This window comes from Strigops habroptila, chromosome 3, assembly GCF_004027225.2.
Source record: "Strigops habroptila isolate Jane chromosome 3, bStrHab1.2.pri, whole genome shotgun sequence".
In the NCBI taxonomy this organism is placed as follows: Eukaryota; Metazoa; Chordata; class Aves; order Psittaciformes; family Psittacidae; genus Strigops; species Strigops habroptila.
Genome location: NC_044279.2, coordinates 29,198,845 through 29,224,562, shown reverse-complemented (window position 1 = coordinate 29,224,562; position 25,718 = coordinate 29,198,845). Strand labels below are relative to the sequence as shown.

The window sequence follows — 25,718 nt, the reverse complement described above, 5'->3', positions numbered from 1 at the left end:
TAAGGGGATTGAAGTAAGTCTTTAAAGTGATAGGGTGAAATGATGCAGTTCTGGTGTCTCCAACATAAGGACATGAAGCTGTTGGAGCAAGTCCAGAGGAGGCCCACGAGGATGATTGGAGGCTAGACCTCTCATACGAAGACCAGCTGAGAAAGTTTGAGGCTGTTCAACCTGCAGAAGAGAAGGCTGCATGGAGACCTCATAGCAGCCTTCCAGTATCTGCAGGGAGCCTACAAGGATACTGGAGCGGGACTTTTCATCAGGGTAATGATAGGACAAGGGGTAATGGGTTCAAACTTAAACAGGGGAAGTTCAGGTTAGATATAAGAAAAAAATTCTTTACTGTGAGGGTGGTGAGGCACTGGAACAGGTTGCCCAAGGAAGTTGTGAATGCTCCATCCCTGGCAGTGTTCAAGGCCAGGCTGGACAGAGCCTTGGGTGACATGGTTTAGTGTGAGGTGTCCCTGCCCATGGCAGGGGGATTGGAATTAGATGATCTTAAGGTCCTTTCCAACCCAACTCAAGCCATTCTATGATTCTATGATTCTAGAAGTCATGCTACTTAATGTTGCTTGAGTCATTTAAGATTGTCCTTTCTCACTGGGGTTTATTGCAAGGCTGATGAAAATATTTTCTTTTGCAATGCAACTTTTGTTTCCTTAGTTTCACCATAGTATCTTTTTTTTTCCACATACCAGCAACTGCCTGTACTTTCCCTCTTTCAAAGATGCCACTTGCTGAGAACTTTATTCAAATCAGCTTGTTTCTAATTTTGAGGTACAGTGGGATTCTGCTAGGTAGAATGTGAAAATTTGAAAATTCATAATACAAAAATATTTAAAATTGAAATATTTTCAACTGCATACGAAATCACCAGAATGCACAATGATTAGCAATGATACAAAGAAAAATGAACAAGTTTTTATTAATTATAAAGGGATTGAGGAGACTGAAAATGGGCTTATATCTCTATTCCTGAGAAATCCGCTGCTCTTCAGGACATAAAAATCAAACAACATGAAATTACATAGGCCCATTAACCATGTGAATTTTGTCTCCTCAACTCCAAATAAGCAGGTTTCTACTGCTAAAGCTGAGAGTCATGGTCAATTAGCTTGCTTCTTTAAAAAATCAAACCAATATGGTATTCTTTTTAGGTTATATCAAGCTAATACAAACTAAGTTACACTACTTGGTTTAGGTCCCATAAAAATAAATGGAAGAAAAGCTTCCCCTGAGGAAGCTCAGCATAGACCAAGACTGTAATTCTCATTTGAAATCCTTATTACTAGAACTAGAAAACCTATAAATAACTATTGAACTATAACCTATAGCCTTATCTTCAAATGTAGCTTGGGCTTTAAAGTTTAACCAATCAACTCAACTCATGAATTTTAAAGAGTGTGGTCTAGCTTTGGTTTTGGGATTTGTTGGTTTGTTTGGTTTTTTTTTTCCTAGGGTGTTTACCCTTGCACTCACAAACTGAAAGGTGATTTTCAAGAAAATTCTGACAGAAATCATGAATCCTGAAGCGGACTTCTTCAAAGGGAAATAAAAATTCTAATTGCTGCCTTTTCCAAAGAAGAGAGCTTAAGATGTCCTGGGGATCTATCTACCTGAGCAATCCACAGGCAAGCAAATGACACTTGATTAAGTTTGAAAACAGAATGGGAATACAGCAATATCTTACAGCATTTGAAGCCACAGACTTGCTAGTTAGTAATAAGTAGGGGAATTATTCCTTCACTATTGTTTTAGGTATGACGCATTGTCATTCAACAACATATCACAGAAAAGCATCTTTAAGGCAACCAATCACCACCAATGCCTTTAAGAATGAAATCTGAATAAAACAAATATATTATTTTTCTGTGAAAATAACTTCTGACTTAGACTTTTCTTTTATTTAATTGCATTTCTAAATGCCTTGGCAAGAATTTCATAGGATACAGCAGATTTATTAGGCAGCTTTAATAAGATCATTCAAGCATCTGTTCACATGAAAAGTTCACCTAAAAGCATCAAGATTCTAAACTAATATCAAGAGACTTATGACTAAGGCATACATTCAGGCATACTACTATTTTTTTATATTTATTTAGATTGACAACTTCACAGCAAATTTATTAGCGTTGTCCTTCTATGTCACTTGCATTCAATCCCTGGAGTTAAACTAATTTGGCTAGCATCCAGTTACAAATCACTTAGTTAAAATTATCATTCCCTTGTTGAATATTCATTGGATGAGGACGGAAATATAAAATGAAAGATGATTATATGCAACTTGTTGCTACTTAAGCTTCAACCTAACCTTGTTATTATCCACAAATGACTGGTTATTTTCTATTCATGGGCAATAATCTCAGCATTATTAGTAATTAATACATAAATAAACATTCTACATAAACCAAATGACTACCAAATGATACTTCGCATGCCACACCCACTAATAGTTGTGAGTGAATTTTCAAAATTCATTCAGTGAAAATTCATTGAATTAATTTCAAAATCAATCAAAAAAAAAAAGTTTAAAACACTGACTAGCAAGAAGAAAGTGAGGAGGAAGTAAAAGTCTCTCACAAAACTCTCAAAGAAAACAAAAGTTTGTAGCAAATACTTTGACAGTCAAAAGCGTAATCTATGTAATAGCAACTGAAGAAAACAACAGTAAACTCTCTTAGCTTACTCTGTCAGCCTTCTCTGTCCTTAATTCAAATTGCTGAAGTGTCTTCATGTCTGAACTTACTAAAACATACCTTTTATTTTGCTCAAAAAGGACAAATATTAGTGACATTCAGGCAGGAGAGTACAAGAAATTTAGCTTCATATTTGTCCTTTGGATGTCCCTGGGAGTGAGTACATTGCAGAGGCAATGTGCTGGAATTCTGAATATGAGAATGTCAGATATTCTGTCTATTTCAGAAAAATTGCATGGATGAGTGAATGCCACCACCACGACTGGTAAGACATTTGATTCTTGCAGCATATTCATGTGAGGCTTCTTCAGATCCAGACCTAAAATTATCTCACTGGCTCAAAATACAGGCAGTGTTTATTGCATTTCAGGAGTTTTCATGTGGCAGTGGAAAAGGCTGACATAATTAAAATCAATCAAAGCAGAGCTCTCAACTTACACATTTTTGATACCTTACATTATTATGTTGAATCATGTACGAAAATGTGATCAAACACCACTGCTTTCTGGAAACTTCAAAATATATACAGTTTTATTGGTAAACAACATAAAATATAACCACTCAGCAATAGCACCTATGACGCTCCTTTTCTGAGGCTCACTTTGCTCTCACTTTCTCCTTTATGCTCTCTTTTTTCCCCAGTCACCCCATTTCTCCGTAAAATACCTTCACATGTTTGCAGTTTCCACCACCTTTTCTAATCCTCTTCATCCTCATCCATTCTCTTAATCTTTTTTTCAGATGCATCTCTTATTATCCTTCAAATGCTACTAATATCTCCTCCAAACATGCCTTTCTGGTCCAAATATGCTCACGATACCATAAGTCTACTCTTGATAATACTTCTGCTGTGCCAGCTGACAGCTATCCAAAGTCTCTATATATCTCACTCTCCAAATTCCTGCCTATTCCAGAGATCTGGACCTTTCAGTACAATATAACCTCTTTACTTGCCTTACCTTATAAAGGCCTCCCTTCTGAAACAGACTGTGAGGAAGATACGTTGAGTTTCTCCTCCTCCAAATCAGTTCTTGCCTCCACTATCTCTTCTGGAACTGCGCAGCAAACAGCGACTTCCCTTCATTATGTCTCTATCTCTGCCATGTACAGCTCTTCACTATCAATCTCCCTTTTGGTTAATTTCCTGGTTTTGGCTGGAATAGAGTTAAATTTCTTCCTATTAACTAGAACTTTCACCCCCAAATAGAATAAAGTTGTGATCTCTCTCTTTTTAAAAAATCTCCTCCTTTTACAAGATTTTTTTTCCTCTTCTTTATCTCTGTTATATCTCTGGAAATTCACACATTTAAAAGTCCCAACTGTACACTCAGCATTGTATGTCTCATTTGCTGCAACATCAATTTCTCTGCCCTTAGCAAATGCAATCTTCTTCCACCCATACCCACTCAGAATGCTGCTACAAAAACGGTTCTCCTAATTTGTTGCTTAGATCATGTCAATACTGCCCCTTCTGAATTGCATCAAGCAAGCAAGCAAGCTATTGCTCTAGATTTTATAGGTCTACAAAATAGATACAAGAATTACATGTTTTCAGTTTAGCATATGTACTGTTAAAGGGGTATGGCTGGACAGCAGGGGAAAAAACTGCTGGGTTTTGTGGTCCTGGTTGCTGCACACTGACTCAGTTTGAATTCTGTGAAAGGGGAAGGTTTTCCCTTCCTAAAAACAACTGGGTTGGCCAGGAGAAAGAAACTCCTGGAGTGCTGGATGGGTTCCTACCTGCAGCACGAAGAAACTTCTTACACAGAGACCTCAGATACAAAAAAACCCAGATGAAACCTTTTAAAGATACAGACAGTACCTGCGAGTTATTTGTGAAACCTTGGGGGTTAACAGGGGCAGTGATAGAGGTGGGGAAACAGATGGACAGAGGGAGAAGAGTGTGTGCTGCAGACTATGTTACAGAGCCTCTGCAAGGTGATGGTGAAATGCAGGCCTATTTTCAATAGACCAGAAGCACTATTCCAGGGTCTATCCTTCATCAGAAAATTGCAAAAGGCTTTTAATTTTTAATATTATTATTATATTTTATTTTTAATTTTTAATTTTAAAGAAGCTTTTTATTTAGTTATTTATTTTTTAAAAGCTCAGGAAATCACTGGGCTAACCAATTGCAAGATGAGAATTATGGGTTCCGGGACACATGCGACCAGGACACATCTCAGTGTCCTGGCTGCAATTACTTAAGAGTCTAACAGGGTCCAAATGAATGTCAGAAGGTAAATAGCATTGTTTGGTGAAAGTAGGAAAACAGCAAAAATAACGTCAGAAAAATCTATTTTATATACATAGAGGACTCTCGGTGCAAATTGAAAATTGTGTGGTTTGTGAGAAATGCAACAGGCACTGAAATTAAAAGCAAGTCCTGAACTTCATTCATTGTACTGTGTCACTGCTTCAAGGCAACACCTAATTTGAAAAATATTCTTTCACTTGCATAGAAAATGAAGAAGTAAAATATCTATATTATCATGCCCTTTATTAAACCAACCTAGCCATCAGCCGACTGGCAATTTACCTCTAACTGGACAGTTACAGATTTAATCATATCATCACGTCTCTAGCTTCTATAGACAAGTATTCAAGACAGATGTGAATGGCAAAAAGAGAGAGGAACTATATGTATTTTTTATGAAAGCTAGATCCAGCACAGCATAAAATATCTCAATTCATGTAAAAACAAAAGCCTACCACAAAATCATACAATTACTCTTCCTTAGTTTAGTAACAGTCTCAACAGAACAAAAATCTTACAGGTATGCTCTTAAGGATTTTTCAATAGAAAAATTACTACTGTTAAAAGTCCACACTGTTAAAAAAGATGTCCTTAATAATATACAAGCTACAAAAAGTGTTGGTTTTAAAAACTCATCAGTAACCACCACTTTGCACCTAACGATGCACAGGCTTTTTTATTACAGCTTATAAATTACACAAGTTTACAGTCTTTTACTACAAAACTCAGAAAAGAAATGAAATTTTTACTTTCACACCTATGGAGGATGAACACACCCCCTGAAACTCCAAACCAGCAGAAGAATAAAAAGTGACATAATTGTCTGTCAAGGTCACTACAAGGCATCACCATAATGCAGCTGTGAAAGAGACCCATGTAACCTATTTGCAGGAAAGTATCACTTAGATATCACACAGAGATCCAGCCATCCGTTCTGAGGCAATTCAGTACACACAACATGGAGAGGTAATAGTGGCACCAGAAGTCATACTCTGGTTCACAAAAACAACTAACAGAATTTAGTTCCTCTGACAAAGCAAATACAGAAGACTATTTCTCTATATATACTAAGGGGCAGAAATTGGAGAAAAAAGTGGAAATAATTGCTTATTGCCCTTTTTAAATACTGTTAGGATAGAAGAAAATGTTGACACAGGACTGATGACCATAAAGCTACTATGAATAAACTTAGCTTGAGATTAAACAAATGCTATAATCATTCCCAAAGACTCCCCAGACATGAAAAGGCAAAACAAGACTAACTATTTACGGGATAAAACTCATGACTTTAAGTATATGATGTTGATGCCAGAGATGATAGCCGGAGACAGATTTTCATGAAGCAAAGGGTCTATTTTAACCCTCTTTTCCCAAATGTGCAGTAAGGAGAGAACTTCATACTATTGCCCTACAAATGCCAGTACATTACTGATCAACACACTTTGTGGTAATAAAGAATTGCGTTCATTCTCTTCGCTTCCTCAGAAATGCAGATACTATGTTATTTGATCAGCACAATTTCAGCTTCCCTAAATGCTCTATTCAGACAGGAACTTAAGGAAGAATATCCAGTTATTTCATCAAATAGTAGTTTATCTGCTGGATTCTCAGATAAGTGAAAATCAGCTGAAATATTCTCCATTTTAAGAAGTGGCAGCAAGTTTTATACAGCTGGCATCTCACGTAGCAAACACACAAATAATGAACTAGCTACAACTGTCACTCCTGAGTCACCACTGTACACTTCCCACATATTTTTAGACACCACTGATTTACGACACAGAATACTAACATACTGCAAGTCACAGAAGTAGCTCTAGTATCTTCCTGTAATCTAATCACATTGGCAAAATGCAAAACCTTTATAAATGTTGATGAGCAATTATACTTGTCTGCCCAGTGAAATCAATCTCCCCTGAGAATGAACACTCATCAGTAGCAGAAGCACTATACAGCTGAATGTGGTCCTGCAACTGCAGTACTAATCTGTCATCTGCTTTTGAGCAAACAGCAATATAATAGAAGTATGTAGCCATTTTCATCAAACTTCTCATGGCTTTTCCTCCTTTTTTTCTTTCTTTTTTTTTTTTTAATTAACATCAACTAAAGGAAAACTAAAAACACATGGTGTGTGACAACAGAGGTGCACTTCTGGTCCTGACTTTGAACTTAGACTTTGGGGTAAAAAATAGTAAACAGTAATATATATTACGAAAAAAGATTGTTAACTCATAACTTTCATTATTGAACATTTTGTCTCCCAAGCAGTCATTTTTAAATATGTAAGAGCATCCCTGGGAGTTTACCAAGGGAAGTCGTGATTCCTACTTGTTTCTTGGCAAGTAAGCTTTCATGATTAATATGGCCTTACTAAAGGAAACCAATAACATTGTTTAAGATAATGCTAGGAGCCTAACAGAGGTAATTTCTACACAAAAATGACCTTGATGTTAGCAGTTTGTTTTTACTGATACTATCTTCAATGTGATTTGACTGGATATTGAAGTTGTTACTTTTCAATATTTATGCTGAAACGTCCATATTTCATGACCTGCCATTTCAGTTTTCAATCTGAAGGAAATAGACATGAATTATACAAATGCAATATATGCAGACATCAGTCTCGCAACACTGATTGTTTATTTTAATCAATGTCACCTAGCTATATGCCCACACTTGTCAATGTGAGTCTTTTTTACCAGCTTCAACCCTACTTCAGCCACCTCTTTTCCTACAGTATATACCCTGATTAACACCGTTTCATTGGTGTTATTTCCACAATTAGGAACATGTAGCATATATTGTATGGGGTTACATATAAAAAATAACTGGTGCTACAATGGGTCAGCTATTTTAATTCAGGCTATCACAAATGAATTTGACTGACAGCAATTTTATTCCCCAGCTACAGTCACACAAGGGTTACAAAAGCTTAAATCCCACAACAACAGTGGGATGACACACAAACACAATGTCTGCTATTAAGGTCACTTTGGCAAGTTATTACTAACGGAAAGATTTCTACTGATAGCATGAGGGAGTAAGGCTGGTATTTATGCATATGGTTCCTCTATGACAAGTTCTAACAAAGCAGTATTTGGTGCTCTTTGCTCTATCAGAAAGGATACCAACAAAGTACTTGCAAAAACTAAACCACCCTCAATGACGAACCAAACTTATCAAGGCCAACATACACACAATCCAGCATTAGCAAAGCTGTGAATAGAGAATTACAGCCTCCAGTGACATTAATATAATTTTACAAATATTATACTTACTTAAACACAAAAATTAGGAAAAAATGCATGTATAGACAAAGTGCACAATCTGTTTTGCTCCTTTCAACTAGACTAATACAACAAATTGAAAGGATAGCCAACCTCAACATGTAAAAGTAACTACAATTATTACAAGACTACTTCGCATCAGAATACAAAATAAGACAACCTTTCCCACCTATAGATTTAATTTATTTTTACGCTTGTCAGATTCAAGTTTGATCAAAATTGCTGTAAACAAAAGACTTGTAAATCCATGGTCCATTGGACAGCTATTGAAACGTCAATTTACTTCACTTGCTTAGTTCTATTAATTATATTTATAATACTAATGAGGAAAACTAAGCTCTTTTCTTTGGATAACTTTTCATATATTTCTAAGTGAATGCCTATGTAAGCTAAAAATAAAATCACCTCAATTTAAACTTATTTAAATTTCCCTAGATTTTAAAGAAAGGGCAATAAAACACCTTGACACATCTGCATGTTAACTACTTTTCATAAAGCTTTAGGAAATATGGAAAAAGCAACATACTACCCCATATCATCATTATGGTACTACATTAATTTTAGTAGCTTGAAATATTAAGGTAAAAATAACATATTTCAGTGGTGACAGCCTTTGAGTTTTTTCCAGAATTATTCCTCTATTTCTAAACAGATCTTGTAGAGGAGTTGCAGGAACTTCTATTTGACACGATAGACTCAATACCTAATGATACTTTAATCAATGGTTCTCTGTCACATTCCCTTTTTCTCTAAGCCTTTAGAAAGTTATGGAACCAACTAGCTCTCCAATATGAGGTTAACCTATCTGCTTTTATAACCTACAGAGATTTCTAAGTGGGCCTTTAGACGCCAATTAACAAAAAAAAGCAGCATGCTTGTTCTCTCTGGTCAGCTCTTAACAGACTTCCTTTGCTAAGAGAAAGGGAGAAATGATACTCATCTCTCTGGAAGGTATCTCTAGCCTAAGTGAATTCTGAGCTGCCCTCTTTGGGCAGCTTTAAGCTATGCTGTGCAAAACCAAGAGTGAGCTGAGATACACTGCACTATTACTAAAACTGTTCAGTAAATGTGTGCATGCTGTATTACATTATATATATTCTATATAAATTACATTGATTTTAAGAAATATAGGTACAGAGATAATTACTATTGCGTTTCAGAGTTTCTATGTAATTTCCTTCTGAGATGGCAAACACATATGAAAGCAGAAGCTACTCAGGATTATGTAAGGGTCCTATTAAACCTTGAAGACTAAACTGAATAGTTTGCATGTAGAAGAAAACACATAATACTTTAAACTTAAAGATGCTTTGGGAGTCTCACGTGATTAGAAAAGGGAGAGGGAAAGAGAAAGGGAAAGAGGAAGAGGAAAGGAAAAGGGAAAGGGAAAGGGAAAGAGGAAAGGGTAGGGGAAGAGGAAAGGATAGGGGAAGGGGAAGTGAGAAAGAGAGGGAAATGGAAAGGGAAAAAAAAAAGAAAAAATAATAAAAGAAAGACAATTAGGAATTTAACTGCAGACATAAACAGACTACCAGCTGAAAAGCTGATGATTCATGAAGGCCAGCTCATTCAAGTGTTGAGCCAAACGAGATGACAACTAACTTCAAATCTCACAAGGCCAAAATTGGTGGGCTTTTTTCTTCTCACCTTAGTTATGAATAAGACCGAAGTTTTAAAATCCTAACAATAATTTATAATAAGTTGGTGACTAAATGTTTTGCTTGACTTTAATTGCAGTGTTCCCAAGGCATATCAAAGACTTCACAGGACTAAAGTGATTTGGTTTCTATCACTTCTGTGGTTTATCATTTTTTCATCTTTACAAGACCCATATATTTTTTCTTCTTTAGTATTCTTCTAAATAGAAAATAATTTCACTGTCTTTACTCTGACACACCCTTTCTATATTTTCTCTGTTTGAATGATATACATCCACAGCCACTCCTGTAAAAACCACGAGACTATGCAAAATGAAATTACCTCCACAATCCATGTGTTTTGCATAATGTATAGTTAGTCTTTATTTGTAACTTTTACTAACACTCTATAAAACATTCAACACACAAACCAAAGGCTTTTACTTATTTGACAGGCCTGTAGTCTCAGAAGAAACCAGGAGAATTGACAATAACTACAAAGGCCATGAAAGGAAAACTGAACAATGATTAATACCACTACCACCCCAACACACGCACATTTCTTGTGGATGTTGCAAAACCAGATTTTTTTAGTACCACTAAAAAAGAAAAAGGACAGGCTGTCTTTTACTAAAACATGCCACTGGGAAAACGCTTTGCGCCTCATGCAGAGTAGCTACACCTATTCTGATACAGGATTCCAGACAATGCTGGAAGACAGAATCGAGGGCATCTTTGAGCATATGAATCTGATTTCTTTTTTCCTAAAATTAGGCAGGGAAACAATCTTCTCAACCTACACTACAGATGTAGATTCATATGTATCTTTCTTCTCATCAGTATTTGAAGAGTTTATTATCAGACACAAAGACAGGCTTATTTGGCATGCTCATTACATCTTCAGGTATTCTGATCAAGACTGAGAGGTCCTGACCACCAGGTCTAGAGCTGAAGAGGTGCCCTGTGCAATGGTCCTGAAGTTCTGGTCCCCTGTCTACAGCTGGCGACATGCAGATGTCCTTTCTGGCACAAGCACCTAGGTTTCCTTTCCAGGGAAATTAGGACATGTCTAAAATAGAATGGGGATGTGGCTGGGGTGTGCGCCTATGTTTCACAACTGGAGATAGTCCCCATGACTCTAGTTTATGAACAAGATTGGACTAGCAGCACAGCACGTTGAAAGTAGAACAGATTGTGACTATGAAAATACTAAGCTGTTGAGTCTTCAGCAAGAAATCAATGTTTGAAGGATGATTTTGGCCATGAGAAAAATTGTGCTTATTGGCATTAAGAATGGCATAGGACAGAAACGGCAGCAAATGAAAGGGTAAAAATATCTTACTAGGGAGAAGAAGAAAACATTTCCATGCGGTGAAGGCTTCTAAATATAGTTTTATGGGTTTGCTTGCATTGTAACCTTCAAGGCAGGAAATGCATTTATTTTAAGGCAGTAACGAAAACATTTATTTCAGAGCACTGAAAGAGCAATCTCATACTATCACTATACTGTAGTAAAGTTTAATTCATACCATCCTCAGCTGTAGCAGTTCTGATAATACATAGAAGTAGTATGTTATCAATGCCTGGAAAACAGCAGGGAAGCATCAGTTCTGCAGTTTACATACAAATATGGTCAAATTTCTTTTTCTATGTTATTATAACTGCTCTGCTACAGCAATTGCTTGGGTCTCAAAATGACAACATGGGCAAGAAGAATGAAAAGAAAATAAAATAAAAGCAGGATGACCTGGTAAAAAGAAACATAAATCTCCTTCTCCCTGTGACTAAGAGATGATATTTAATCAACAACCATGTGCTTTGAATTCGAGTCAAAATACCTCAAAAGGCCCTTGACCAAAGACAACTACAGTCAGTAAATGGCAGTTATATTATGCAGTTTAGTACTTTTAAATTTGAATCATTTTTTCTCCTATTACACTAGTACACTGGCTTAAGGCCAGAGAAGTTCAAGACTAAGAAATGTTCCTGCTTCCTGTTTACCTGGCACTTAAGTTTAAGTGTCTGCAGTGTCAAAGCTCTGCAGTGTGCATGCTGTTCAGCTCAGATGACATATTACAACTGCACACTAGACTAACAGTTCTGTTCTGAGTTTCCATTAAAATTCTCCACTACAAAGAAGTTCAAAATGCACCCACGGAAATATATTCCTGGGAGGCATTGTGTCTCATCTCAAGAATGGATACTTTGATTTTTTTTCATGGGAAGTATCTATCTGAGGACAATTTATCAAAATCATCTCTGAAAACACAAAGTGAACTAAGCATTGATTTGAAGAAGATCAGTCTGATAAAGAAGCCCTCAGTGGGGTGCAGAACCTTCACTCACTCCAAGCACTTGCTGGGAGGTAGCTGGAGTCCCTGACAGCAGCAGTAGGCTTGGCTCCTTCCCAGTTGCAGTCACAGAGCCCCGATAACATGTCTGCACGGTGGTACAGATGGATCCCCTTCAAACATATGTTCTTAATGGGAAAGGCTGCAGTCCTCTTATACTCTAACATAAACTTTCCACATCCTGTTCCGTTCTACAAAAAGGAACCAGATTTATTTTGCTTCCTTCTGCCATATGTGCTTCTACAGAGAAAACTGGATTTGTCCTAGTAAATGAGCACATCATACAAAAGGAAAAATATTAGTCTCATTCCTCTCTCTCTCATGCACAGGCTTGACAGAGAAAAAAATCATTAAATATCAAGTGTTTAATGTGGAATCCTGCTTCTGATATTTTAAAAAAATACATATTCATGCTTAAACTTTCCAAGCATTTATTAGAATCAATAGAATTTGGTAATGTTTTTTGTCCATTTGCTAGCTATCTTAGGCAACATAGTGAAAGAAAAGCAAAATATTTCTGATCCATGTTCCAAAGCCATATTCTTGCAGCTTTTTCTCCAAGGTAACATTTGAAGTCACATTGTCATTTCTCTTTAAGGTTCATCAAGCTTTGCAATTCTCCCACTGGAAACTAAACATTGTTGGAGGACAAGTAATTACAGAAAATGGCTCCAACTGCTGTTACAATGAACAAAATTTTCCTAGTCAAAATGATGTGTTCAAGCTTTTTTTGGTAAATAATTGCATGTTAACTGCTGCTATAGTGAAGCATCTTTGAGACAAGTGGTTTTGATAGAATCCCACTGCAATAATCTCTACGTAAACTCAACTATTTCCTTCCTTTCTCTTGGAAAGGGTAGGCTACAAGTGAGGAAACTGAAATGCACAAAATTATCTTTGCATTCTCTTCATCTGCCCATGCTTGAAGGCAGCTTTAATTTATTTTATATTACAAAGGTACCCAAAATCAAAATCCATGTCAAAGAGAAATTTCTAGTCTTCTTCATGGCACTGCTTTCTCATTATATCAAAAACAGTGACAACGTCAGGGCAACAGGTTGGCTTTGTACCATGGGAAAATCACTTCTTGTCCTAAAAGAAGTCTTCTTGGTCTGATAAAAGTATCTTTAAGCCCAGATTATACAGGTGTTTGGCACAAAATAGCTACTCCACAGGATCTTGCTAAGAAGGCTTCTGCAGGAGAAAGAACAGAAGGTAGTTACCAGATTGATAACAAAACAGAAAAAAAAATGTCTCCCATGGATAAAAGTCTAATGAAACTCTGGCTGTGCGCTACTCAGAGAGGAGCCTACACGTTTCTGCATTTGAAATGCCAAGCGTCTATCCAGCCTCCAGAACCACCTTTTGTGTAGTCCGATTGCCAAGTCTGACACAATTTGTTTCACAAGTACAGGAGCTGGAATGTGTGAAACACCAACTACCAGAACAGGAAGATACTCTTGGGAATAGTTATTAAATATGCATGTTTATTCATGATTACTTCACACTTCTGCACTGACCACACTACATGCACATTCCCTAAAATATGTAAGAGTTCATGAAAACTGCATGAATGACAGTGAATATCAAATGAGACATTTTGTATCACTTCTTGATATGTGACATCTAGACCTTTAGGGATACTATCTCACTGTCAGACTCTTCAGTATCTAGCTTAGAAGCTCTGAATTATCCTCTGCAGGAATCTGCATTGTGCCTTAACAGGCTGTAGAGACAACATGCAACACCTATGTTACAAGCTTGTAATAGTTTAACATAAACACGCATGAATCTACATACACAAGCACTCTCCCACTTTTCAAAACGTAAGGCAGGCTGTTACTAGCAATAACACAGCGTTTCCACCCTGTTATAGCATATACACAAAGCACGAATAAGTCAACCTCTTCCCTGCTACTGACTTTACAGTCTGCTCTTGGAATCCTTCTTTCAACCCAGTGCTCCCTCCTTTTAGGACACTGAAAGGCACCAAGTCCACCAACAGTTCTAAAAGAGAGTTCTTCGACATGACCAATAAAACAACTTAAAGTGACACAATAAACTGTTTCTTTGCATGGTACAATGTGGAAATACAGGTCTCCTTATCTGGTCTACTTTTATGTCTATTCTGAGACCTAATATTGTTTGGATTTTGATTTTGTTTTTTATTTTTACACTGATCTGTCCTCCATCTACCCTCTCAAAATTATTTTTCAGGCCTTCTACACCCAATGCTCTTCCTAGAAAAATATAATTGACTTGCCCATAACTTCCCAACTGTACATACAAAATTGCACTGCAGTATCTATAGATAAAGCATACAAATTGGGCAACTGACCACCATTGTAAACGTCTTTGCTATAGATAAGTTGCAATAGATTCAAATGCATACATGGAGAAACTTTCACTGATCTAACTAAATTGATTTAAATATCAATGTAATGTAATTTAGATCAGTGCCACTTATTTTTGAGAGAGGGCTTTAAATAGGTATTTCTTCCCATGCAATGCAGGTGTTCTCTGGATGTAACATATGACTTTCCTGTTTGCAGCCACAAAGATATCCTTTACATAGATTTGATTTAATGCCACCAAAGTGGATGAAAGCTTTCCACTGACTCTGAATGGCTTTCAATTAGTTCTGTGGTGGAAGATGTGCTTTTATGAGGTAAATGCAAAAATATTACATTCTAAAGTTATTTATCTGTCTGACATGCAATATCCTGTTCTTGTTCTCTCATCTTAAATAAATCCCAATTATCTTTCTTTCTCCTTCCTATGCCTGTTTGAAGCAAACAATTTAAATCCTTTTTTCTTCTTTGTATTTAAAAGCTTATTTTCTGCTCCCCACTCAGTTGTTTTGCCATGTCTAACACTGTATACTATTAAAAAATATCTGTATTTAATCCTCAAAACAAAATTTCTTTTCTCCTCTATTATTACTAAGGAATGCAATGTTGACAGATGGATCAAACCGTTTGCCCTCAAATGCCATTATGAGTGGATAACAAAGAAAAAAAAGTGCAACTTAGATTAGATTACTCATCTGAAAGCAGGCTATTCTAGTAGCAATTACAGAAAACTTATTTACATATAAATAGCTAAGAAATTTCTGCAAAAAATGTACCTTAAGACATAAAATAAGAAGTTCAGTAAAATAACTCTTAGGTACATCTCAGTGCTTGGTAAGGTGATCACACGAACCATGCATCTAACAAACAAACGATAGATAGAAAGCCATTATAAAGTCCTTATTGGAAGAGAAAGAACCACGGATTTTTTTAAGAAGTACTCCCACAAGAACCAGAGCTCCAGTACCATAAATGCCTGACTTCCAATTGAACTATTTTTGGAAAGGTTCAGTTCTAATATCAGCCAATCATGCCTACATAGAGAACAATATTGAGAATATAGTTTGAACACACTGTATCTCTATTTCTGCCTAGGAATCCCTTAATTATAGCCCCGAGCTCAGTCAGCTGGATACCTATGAGTTAAGTCAGCAGTCCCTAACTTTCTGTAGATTCGCTTGAGAAAGATGGCAATAATCTGAATCTCTCAAAGTTCAGTTTATTTTCTTTGTCTTGAGACTGTTGCTGCTGCCACCTCAGTTCCTGTCCACCCCTGCTGAGAAGCACAGTGCAGAGGCAGGGTAGATCCAGCAGTATTTATACATGTGTATACTATGCTGGTTGGTTTACGTATTTTTTTCCATGCCACTGAAATTACTTCACCAATTATAACCTATTGAGCTAAGCTGTATGTACTGTATGTAAATTCTAAACATATTTAACAATGCCATAGGAGGGATGGCAAAGAGATGATATCTTGCTCTACATATGACCGATGACTCAAAGATACTCATCTCAATCAGAAATAAAATACTAATGCTAACATTATAGTATTTCTGTTTGTTTATTTTATTTTAATTTTATTTAAAACGGCACTAATTTATTAATGTAGAAATTCTATTATCCTTTTTGTTTTGTTTAGTAAGTCCTGAGATTTGTGGTTTAAGAAATATTACTTCCTATCTGTAAGAAATAGCTCCAAGACAAGGAAAAAACATTTTGGCCATATGTTCTATGACCACCCAGATTGAATATTTTCCCTCAAAGCCAGGAATAAAGGTATTTTTAATGTGAGTGAATTTGGAGAAAACATTTCATATCCCAGTATCCAGTTTCACACAGTTCATAATTCTACCATGGCTTTTAGTGGAATAACATCACTCCATATTCTTTCTGAAGCCATTGTGGTAGAAATGCGAAAACAGAAGAAAATATTGAAAGGTTCTGTAACATCCCACTATATCTGGATGTCTTTAATCCACTCCTGGAAAGCATGAAATAGCAACAACTCTTATGGACACGTCATTTTTCAGTGACATCTTGCTGGCAAAGAAAATAATAAGTTCTATTTGCAAAAGTGAATAATGTCATAAAAAAAGTCATCATTTAGCAGCCAGGGTTTGATCAACAGTTGTCTCTGCAAAATCATTCCATCACTCACTGATCAGGACCGCTCAGTTGCTGGAAACATACATGGGCTTTGCACACAACCCAGACTCCAGATATGACCAGATGCTAACTCATATCTGTTAAATAATTTGAACAAGAGTCTCTAAAGGATGATAAATTCTGTCATCAGGAACAGGGTGACCTGTCTTTGGAAAGCACAAATACACCAACAGTGACTTGATAAAATAATGTGAAAAATAATAACAGCAGAAAAGAGTGCAAATGTAAAGCAGTGGAATATATGGAAGAAAAAGAAAGGCTGAGTCCCTTGAAAGGAAAGATTTCTGCACCTAAAGTGCCTAAAAAAAAAGTCAGAGAAGAAAAAGAAAAAAAGATTTTCAATAAGTGTAAGGTGTTTTTTATTCACTGTAACTAAACTCCAGGGAGATCTATCTAGATGAGCTTTGCAGAATGTCAAGCTAGGTATGCTATGCAAAACATTGCTTCTAATCTTGAGCCACTTCTGTGCTGTTAATAAATCCTGGTTTTAATTAGACCACTTGAGTCTCAGGCTTCTATAAGGAAAATTTCTTACAGGTTGTCCCAGAGAGACAAAACATTCAAGCCACTACTAAAAGGTAGTGGAAGAAAGGTGGCTGACAGGGATTCCAAGTCAAAGAGGACAATTTTGCACTTCTTTTAGAGAGGTGTATTATTACTGCAAGCCTGAGGTCATAGGCATTCTTCTTCCACTGACCAAGAACAAGAAGCAAATTCAAAAGAAACAGCAAAAACCAGAACATTAATGCCCTTTTCCCCTTCCTCAAAATTTTAATATCTAGAGAGCTAAAAGGAATGGTAAGAAGTTGCACTACTACCAAATGACAAAATCCCAATCAAAAATGAGATTGTCATTTCAGAGACTAGAATTGCAAAGATTTTCAAATGCAACTTCTGATTTTATCAGCCTTAATTTTTTTGTCCTAATATGAAATTAATTAAAAGAATCAGTTGTTTTTTGGGTTTTTTTTTTTGTCCCAGTATGAAATGAATTAAAAGAATCTGTTGGGTTGGTTTTGGTTTTTTTTTTTTAAGCATTGACAAATGCTTATTTAGATTACATTAAGATTAACAGTTAGATCAAATACCAGACCTACATATTGAAAAATTACAGTGAGATCTGCAGTCAGTAGAATTGTTAAAGACATCTGCTTTAATAGCTAATGAAATTTAAAGCGAAAAAAATTTGAAAGATCAGGAATTTAAAAACTTTGACAAAATGCATGTCAAGTAGCTAGAATGCTGATGGAAGTATTCTGTACAACCACTCTCTAATCTCCTATAATCTTCTTTCCTGCACAATTGTACAAACAGGCCCAAAGGAAAAAAAGAATTAATGTTTAACACTGTTTGATAATAAATTACTGAATGCAACTCTTGAAGTACATCTTGTAAATACAAGAAGTGCTTTGCCAGCTATAATACATGTGTTATTTCTACTATTATTATAATTGTTGCTTTCTAGTCACTCCCTGCTTTGCATACAGTTCTGAATAACAAACACTAGCAGCAAGTAATGTTGCAGCAAGCAAACTGTCACAATATTTTCAGGGCATATTTGGTCTGCAAATTTCACAAACTAGCTGTTGTGATCAGCATAGGGTCATTGCAGCTGTCACCACCTTTGAATCTGCTTAATAATTATCCTCTAAATAATGCACAAATAAACTAATGCCAGTAATTAACCATAAAATCCCCATGCAAAGAAAGCATTTCAAAATGTATCTATCTGCAGACTTCTGCTAGCACTGCTGTAACTACCAACTGAATAGTGGCTCTTCCAAAAGGAAAAAAACATTAAATACTTTTATCTCAATTTTCACACTTGCATCTCGTTCTCTTAGGAAATATTCCTCAGTTTGGGGTGGTTGGTTTTTTTTTTTTCATTTTTAAATATAGTAAGATCATGTGTATCAGTAATATTTTTTTTTTTCTCAATTTAGAAATATTTTTATTTTCTTTACTTTTGAACTGCACCTGTTATTTGACATGCTGCTGTGGCAAAAGCTGCTCAGAGAAAGCTTGTAAAAGGCATGCCCAACATGAAAGACAAAGAATGGTATAAAATGGGAAGTTAATGAAAAAAGACTGACTCAGTAAAAAATAACTTTGAGTTGAGGCAGGGAAGGATGAAGGAAAATCAAAGTTTTTCATGTATTTTTCTTTTGACCTGAGAAAGAACAGGTGGGATGCTTAAAGAATCTTATTATAGATAATGAAGACCTTTATGAAGACTCTCAGGTTCAACCAAAATAGCATTCTGCTTAAAAAAAAAAAAAAAAAGGCATTTGTCCCCATTTTCCCTTATTCTACCCGTACTCTGTGGATCTGAAGACTGCTTCTTCTGTACCTGTTTTACCAGAAAATAATTACATGTAAAATATATTCAGCAAGAGATAATGAAGAAGCTAAAAACAAAAAGTAGGGTATGATATTACAGCAATATCATATCAGGAAATGACTGAGGTTATGAACGGAAAGTCATTCACATGCCCATGATATTTTGGCAAATTTCAAGATTTCAAAGGGAATTACGTAAAAAAGTTTAAATGCTCTTACTTGAGAGTTTCAGGGTCTAGCCCAACTTTTTCTTTTTTTTTTTTTTTAATTCAGTAATATATGTGAGAGAGAGCCCGTGTGCAATGAATACATGGCTTAAAAAAACCCTGACACAATACATGTCAATATTCAAATAATAATTACTCCAGCTACTCAGGCAATACATCACTAAAACAGAAGTGTTAATCATACTGTGAAAACACCTGAATTCACAGGTAAGACTACCATCTTCAAGTCATGATTTTTGCACCCATACAAACACTATTTGTCATGATTTCAGTGTCTTTATTTTCACATTTGAATACCTATAATAGTTATGGGGTTTTACACATTTATCATGTAATTGATTTTTTTCTATATATCATATAACATAGTATGATCCCACTAAAGACTTGCACTGTATTAAATCAGCTGTTTCATTACTTTTAGAGACCAAAACCACTTTATTTTTCTATTTGTACTGCAATAGCAATCATTTAAAATGTATTTTCAATTGTGATTATGAGACATACAAAGCACATAAGGAAATATATTGTAAATAAATTATTATTACATTACTAGTTAGTTGAAAGCAAGGAAGAAAAAAAAAACCAAAGCACATTACTCTCTGATGGTAAGACTGCAGCAAACAGCAAACCGCTTAATCTATAGAGACAGGACAAATGTCAAAGTAAATTCCTGGGCAAGACTATACAGCTCCAGGGAAAGATAAAGGCATACTGTGCTCTTCAGCTTCTAGGTCACCACTAGCACCAGGCTCAGATCATTCCTATTCCTGTTTTATGCAGTGACCCACTCCTTGCATATGCAGGTGTCAGAGGTGCTGGTTAAAGACGTGGTACTAAAACTCACCACTTTCCCTTCTCATAGTATTCTCAGTAACTCACAGTGTAAGCCAGTTTCTATCATGTTTGAAAACCAACCACTAACTAATGGTACAAACTACCTGCTCAAACTATAACTGTTTGAGCAGGTATGAAACTGCAGCTGAAGAGAGGAATGTAGATTCGCACAGGACATCTGATGTCTGTCTAGTGGCCCATGTGAAATAAGCACTTGACACATTTTTCCTGGTTTCCTGTGGACAGATAAGAAGTAATACCCATGGAAATCAGTAACCTTGGCAGTAAAGCCAAAAAGAATGAAAATTCTGTCTTTCTTGTAGCACCTAAGAGTTGAGACATGTTACCGGAATACAGAACAGTAACATACATTACTAGCCAAAGACAACACTATTGTGATATCCCAACTACAGTGTCAATCAGTGGATGCAATTACAGGCACATTACCTTCACATTCCAATTAAAAGGGCGAAGCAGCTCATTTTCGGTGCTGTTAGAGTAAAGTTCAGTATGGAGAGTTTTCACAAAAGTGTCTACTGATTTCAACACTAAAGTATGCTCCTGAGAGGCACTAGAAAGAAGTTGTTTATCTGCTAGCAAGACCTCTATAAAATATGTTATATACACCAAAGAAAATAGCTTTCCACAACTATCAAAATTCTTGAAAGAGCATTTCTGGCAGTTTCTAAACACAGTTATACTGGTCAGAGTTTCTTAAAATAAGATTCATGATCCAGCACACACCTGACAGTTGTCGTTACCACCACTGCTGCTAAGGCTGTTAACTACTGTCATTTTCAATGGCAGTAAATCCCTAATTAGGAGAATCCTTGATAGGAAACTGTATGGGCCTGCTCCCAGGATACAGCAATACACTTTGCATGAGTCATGATAATAAAGATTCAAAAAAGAAATCAACATAAGCACTGGTGTGATGAAGTGGATAAATATTTTTGCCAGCAAGCAGCTAGCCAAACCAACCAAAGCACAGGGTTTGGAGGAAAGGCCACATGCTAACTAATAGGAAAGATGTTAGGAAAGGAATATAGGAAGAGGCATAATGGCAAGCAAAGACTTTGAAAAAATACTATTTTTTAAACATTATGTAGTATCACATGTATTTTCTATCTGTAGTTGAATAAGAGCTAGAAAAAGGAACTGAAATAAGGGCTCCTCTAGACTGGATATTAACCCCAAGAAACAAGCTATTTGAGAATGTGATGGAGGACAAAAGACAAATTGGGTGAGAGTGATGATTGATTTACAGAATTCATATTCCTTTAAAGGGGATAGATAAATAGCAAAATAAAGCAATGAACTTCAAGAAGGCAAAAAAATTTGGATGAATCAACGGAAAAACAGAAAAAAGAAGTTAAGAAGAGAGGGTCAAAGAGTGATTTTTTCTAATGGAGAGAAAGGCTGGAATTCCAGTAAATCAGAGCTTTCATTAAACTTAAACAAGTAGAAAACAACACAGAGTGACAAAATAAAAAAAGCCAACACACATTATGAAATACAAATAAGAAAAAGAAACAAGATTAACATGAAAAAAAAACCAAACTCTATATACACTAGCACCGAAAGACACAGAAAATATTGACCTGCCATTCAGTAGAAAGGAAAGGCTATTGACAGAGCGCTGAGAAAGGGCCAAGTATTTAATAACCTTTTCCACCAGCTGTCACTAAAACAGTCAATTGCAAGCAAATGGCCAACTTGGTTTCCACCTAAGAGAGCTCAACTGATAACACTGGTCAAGTTGATCTGAAGATGTGGGCTAAAATCATGACTGTCTTGATTTTTGCAATCATTCAGCCTCTCAAGGTTAGGGATATAAAAGCCATTGGTAAATTTGCAAGTGAGAATTGTATGAGAAGTACAGTTGGGATTCACATGTGAATATCTGGCAAGACTTTTTTTTTTCTGCTTTATGTAGTGATGTACAATCTTTAAGAGACCAGTGTCCAAATCAAGAATAAGGCAATGAAGAAGAGTTGAGCCATTCTAAAACTTCAGTGAGGATCATCTGTTCACAAGAAACATCTTTGCTATTACAGAAGCTGTCAACTGAGCTGAATCAGATTGATCTAACCCATAATTTAAAAAAACATTTTTTAAATGGTTACATTTCTTCTCATCAGATCCCATTAGATGCTATAATGATAGAAAATTATATTATTTATCTCTCTCAGATACATATTGTAAGCTGAAAAATTCTTTATGGAGCCATCATCCAGATTCACTATTCAGTTTTTACCATTATTTCTCTTTCTTGTTCCTTCCTGGTTCTTTATTGCAGGTTGTCCATATACAAATTAGCGGTAATAACACAACTGACATAGTTGACACAAAATGAAATCAATCTTCAGATACCCAGGATCATGGGTTCCACTGAATAAATAGTTTCCAAGTAAAGGTCTAAATCTCCAGTTCTTTTTATTTTTCTGAGTGAGAGAAAAAAAAAAAAAGTATTGCTGGAATAAGACACAAGTTCAGAACTAATTCTGAAATTCAACCAAACAATAAAGTTCAAGGACTCTAACTCCAAGACAAGAGCCCAGTCTCCTCAGAAAGGAGCTGCAAACTTAAACATTGTGCACATGAGACTTACAGGGAAGTCTTAAATATAAAATGTCATAATTAGAGATCTGTCATGTTGGCGGCTGTAAACTCTTTGTTTACTGAATGAAAATACACTATAAATATCCGGCTCCCCATTTTTCTTTAAATTATGACAAACAATAGATTTTAAATAGGAGAAACAGAATATTTTGTTATGAATTTTATAATGCATAAATTTCAAAAAGAAACTTGTGATTAATTTACAAGGTATATAAATGAACAGTCTGCATTATACATTACTTATATCATCCTCAAATAAAAAATACTCTATGCAGATTTTGCAATTAGAAAGAAACACCTATTTCTAAATTTCACTTGTTCAACAGTGTTTTGCAGTAGAGAAAGTATGCATGTAGACTAAGTAAAAGGCACCACTAATGACTACTTACAGGTAGGAAGCACATATTTAGCTTTCAGCTAATAACACTGTTGTCTAGGTTGAGTCAGACTGTTTTTTCTAACATTGGAAAATTTAATTAACATTTTGCAGTCATTATGCTGTTCTGCTCTAAGTTGATTTTCTTGATCAAGCTGTTAGTTGCTTTAAAAGATTAGGATACCCTCAACTACTACACACTACACAGAACAATCATATTCCTTACATTTTCAAATCAGGGTGGGTCTGTTTTGTTTTGTAAATATGTGCTGTATCAGATGCACGTGCTTCAGATTGACTTAGAATATCACCAGAAGGACACTGAAAAATCACAGAAGAAAGAAAAGGAAAACCATATGAAAGTGGAGAATCATAAGAAGCAATTAAGGCCAGACGCAGAAGCCATTAATTTCACAAGAGAGCTTTGGATGATATAAAACCCCACTGCAGATGCATTAGCTGGATATCATTCCCCGTTTCAGTAAGAGTAAGACCAAATCAAGGAAGCCTCATAGTAAAAGGAATCCTACAGTTACAGTCTGCAAAGAGGGGTCATTTTAATTTCAGGGTCTTTTCTTACACAGCTAGATAGCTGATTGAACTATGAAATAACATTTACAGCATAAATAAATTCTGATGTCCTCTCTTTAATGCATTTAGAAACTAGAGAAGTATTTTTGGTTTTGTGTTTGCAGGAATTCTGATGATTCTTCAATTATGTTTGCATAACTTTAAAATATTTATATGAAATGTACTATAGCTAAATCTTCTGCTGCTGCTAAATTTTGCACTAATTATCAATTAACTTTTTTAAGGGCTGTGATGATTTAATAGTTTCAAGGGTTCAAAGCTCTTGACCAAGAATGAACTTGTCTGCTACGAACCTAATGCTTTTTTATTACCTCTGAAAGCCTTTTTCTTGAACAAAATATTGTTATAATGCAAAGCAAGAAAGTGGGAAACTATGGGCATTTCTATTAGAGTCAAAATTACTCAAAATAGGAAGCTATACTTACCGCCTTCAGAGGATCAACTGTCAACAGAAAGACAGCTTGATACCTGCAGAAGAGTAGTGTTTCCAAAAAACAGGCAAGTAGCTTCAGTATAACATGCAACTTGTATTAATACATCTACAAAGGCAGTTTCAGTAAGCGCAGATGTTTCAGTGTTTATAACGTGCAAAGATTCTGAAGAGCTCAAAGATACTGATCTGCTTTTTGTAGACGCATTCTTTTAACAGAAGATGGTACTGGCTTTGTTTAATTTTCAGAGTTCCCTTTTTGTCAAGGACATCCTCTTAAAATAACAGACAGTAAATGTTTCAAGGGCAATAGGTACTTGCACTATTTTTAGTATAAATATGCAAACCTAGCATTTTTTCAAGTACTAAATGCAAGAGCCTGCTTACACTGGTGAAGACAGACAATACCACCAGGAAACATCCAGGCCTTAAATGACAAATAATCAGCATCATCTGTGTTTTCTCCTCCTTACAGGCTTATTGAAATCCTGCTCCTCTCAGTTACAAACCCATTGGCTATTAAATATCTGCCTGATTAACTAAGGCCAAAGTTTTTTTTAAAAATATATTTTTTATATAGATACCTTACAAATAAAATGACAAACTAAGTTTCATCTAGTGTAAATCTGAGCATCTCTGTGGTGTAGCTGAATTGCAAGGTGTGTATTAATCTACATCATTGGAGATCTAGCTTAAAAAGTATAATTTTACTAAAATAGTTTAATTTTATGTATACTTTTTTTTCTAAATTAGTATAATTTTAGGTAGCTGTATAAAGTGTTCATAAGGTTGGTTAAATTGTAAATTACAACACAGTTTGTAAATTAATTAAACTGTAAATTAACATACAGCTTCAGTTCAACTAAACTAGGAAAATGAAACTGAATCATTTTTATCCCAAGACTCTCGAGCTCCTGACTGTAAATTTATAATTCACCTGAAGACAATACACAGCTTTTTGGAATGGAAAAACTCCCAGTTTTTCTGATGAGGATAATAGAAATCAGTGTGTATTCTAATGGCTTAGTATCAGTGAGGATACATCCCTCTCCAGCTACAACCCCATTAGGCTGTGCTAGGATACTGATCCCAGATATTTTTGGCAGGTATTACACTTCTTAGGAACTTTGCAGAAAACCTCAATGCATAAAACATACTCTATTGTTTTTATTTAAGGTCTTTGCTAAATATGTGGAACACCCTTACAGAAGATTATCTATTAATGCATGAGTATGTGCTGAGACACTACCCTGTATATCAGCGGCTTAACAGTTCTGTGTGTACTTAGCAAGAAACATCTTGACGCTTTTATTTACATGGTACCAAAAATACCTTCAGGAAAATACATAAACATTAAATGAAATGCAAATTTGGCATCTGTCAGTTCAAATTTACCCACCGTGGCTTTTGAGTCACACAAGTCAGCCGAACTAAATATTCTGAATCCAAGTAACCTCATCTTTAGTCATAGGCTCATTCACACCTCAACCTCAATGCCAAACCACCACTAAGGGACAGATTTGTCTACCAGAAGCATAGATTATAGGAAT

At 35.7% G+C, this 25,718-nt stretch overlaps 1 protein-coding gene across 4 annotated transcripts in view; it reads right to left on the bottom strand.

Moving 5' to 3' along the window:
* IMMP2L (inner mitochondrial membrane peptidase subunit 2) overlaps positions 1-25,718 on the bottom strand; it is a 483,360-nt gene that overhangs the window by 181,279 nt on the left and 276,363 nt on the right. The gene's annotated exons all lie outside the window — the stretch shown is intronic.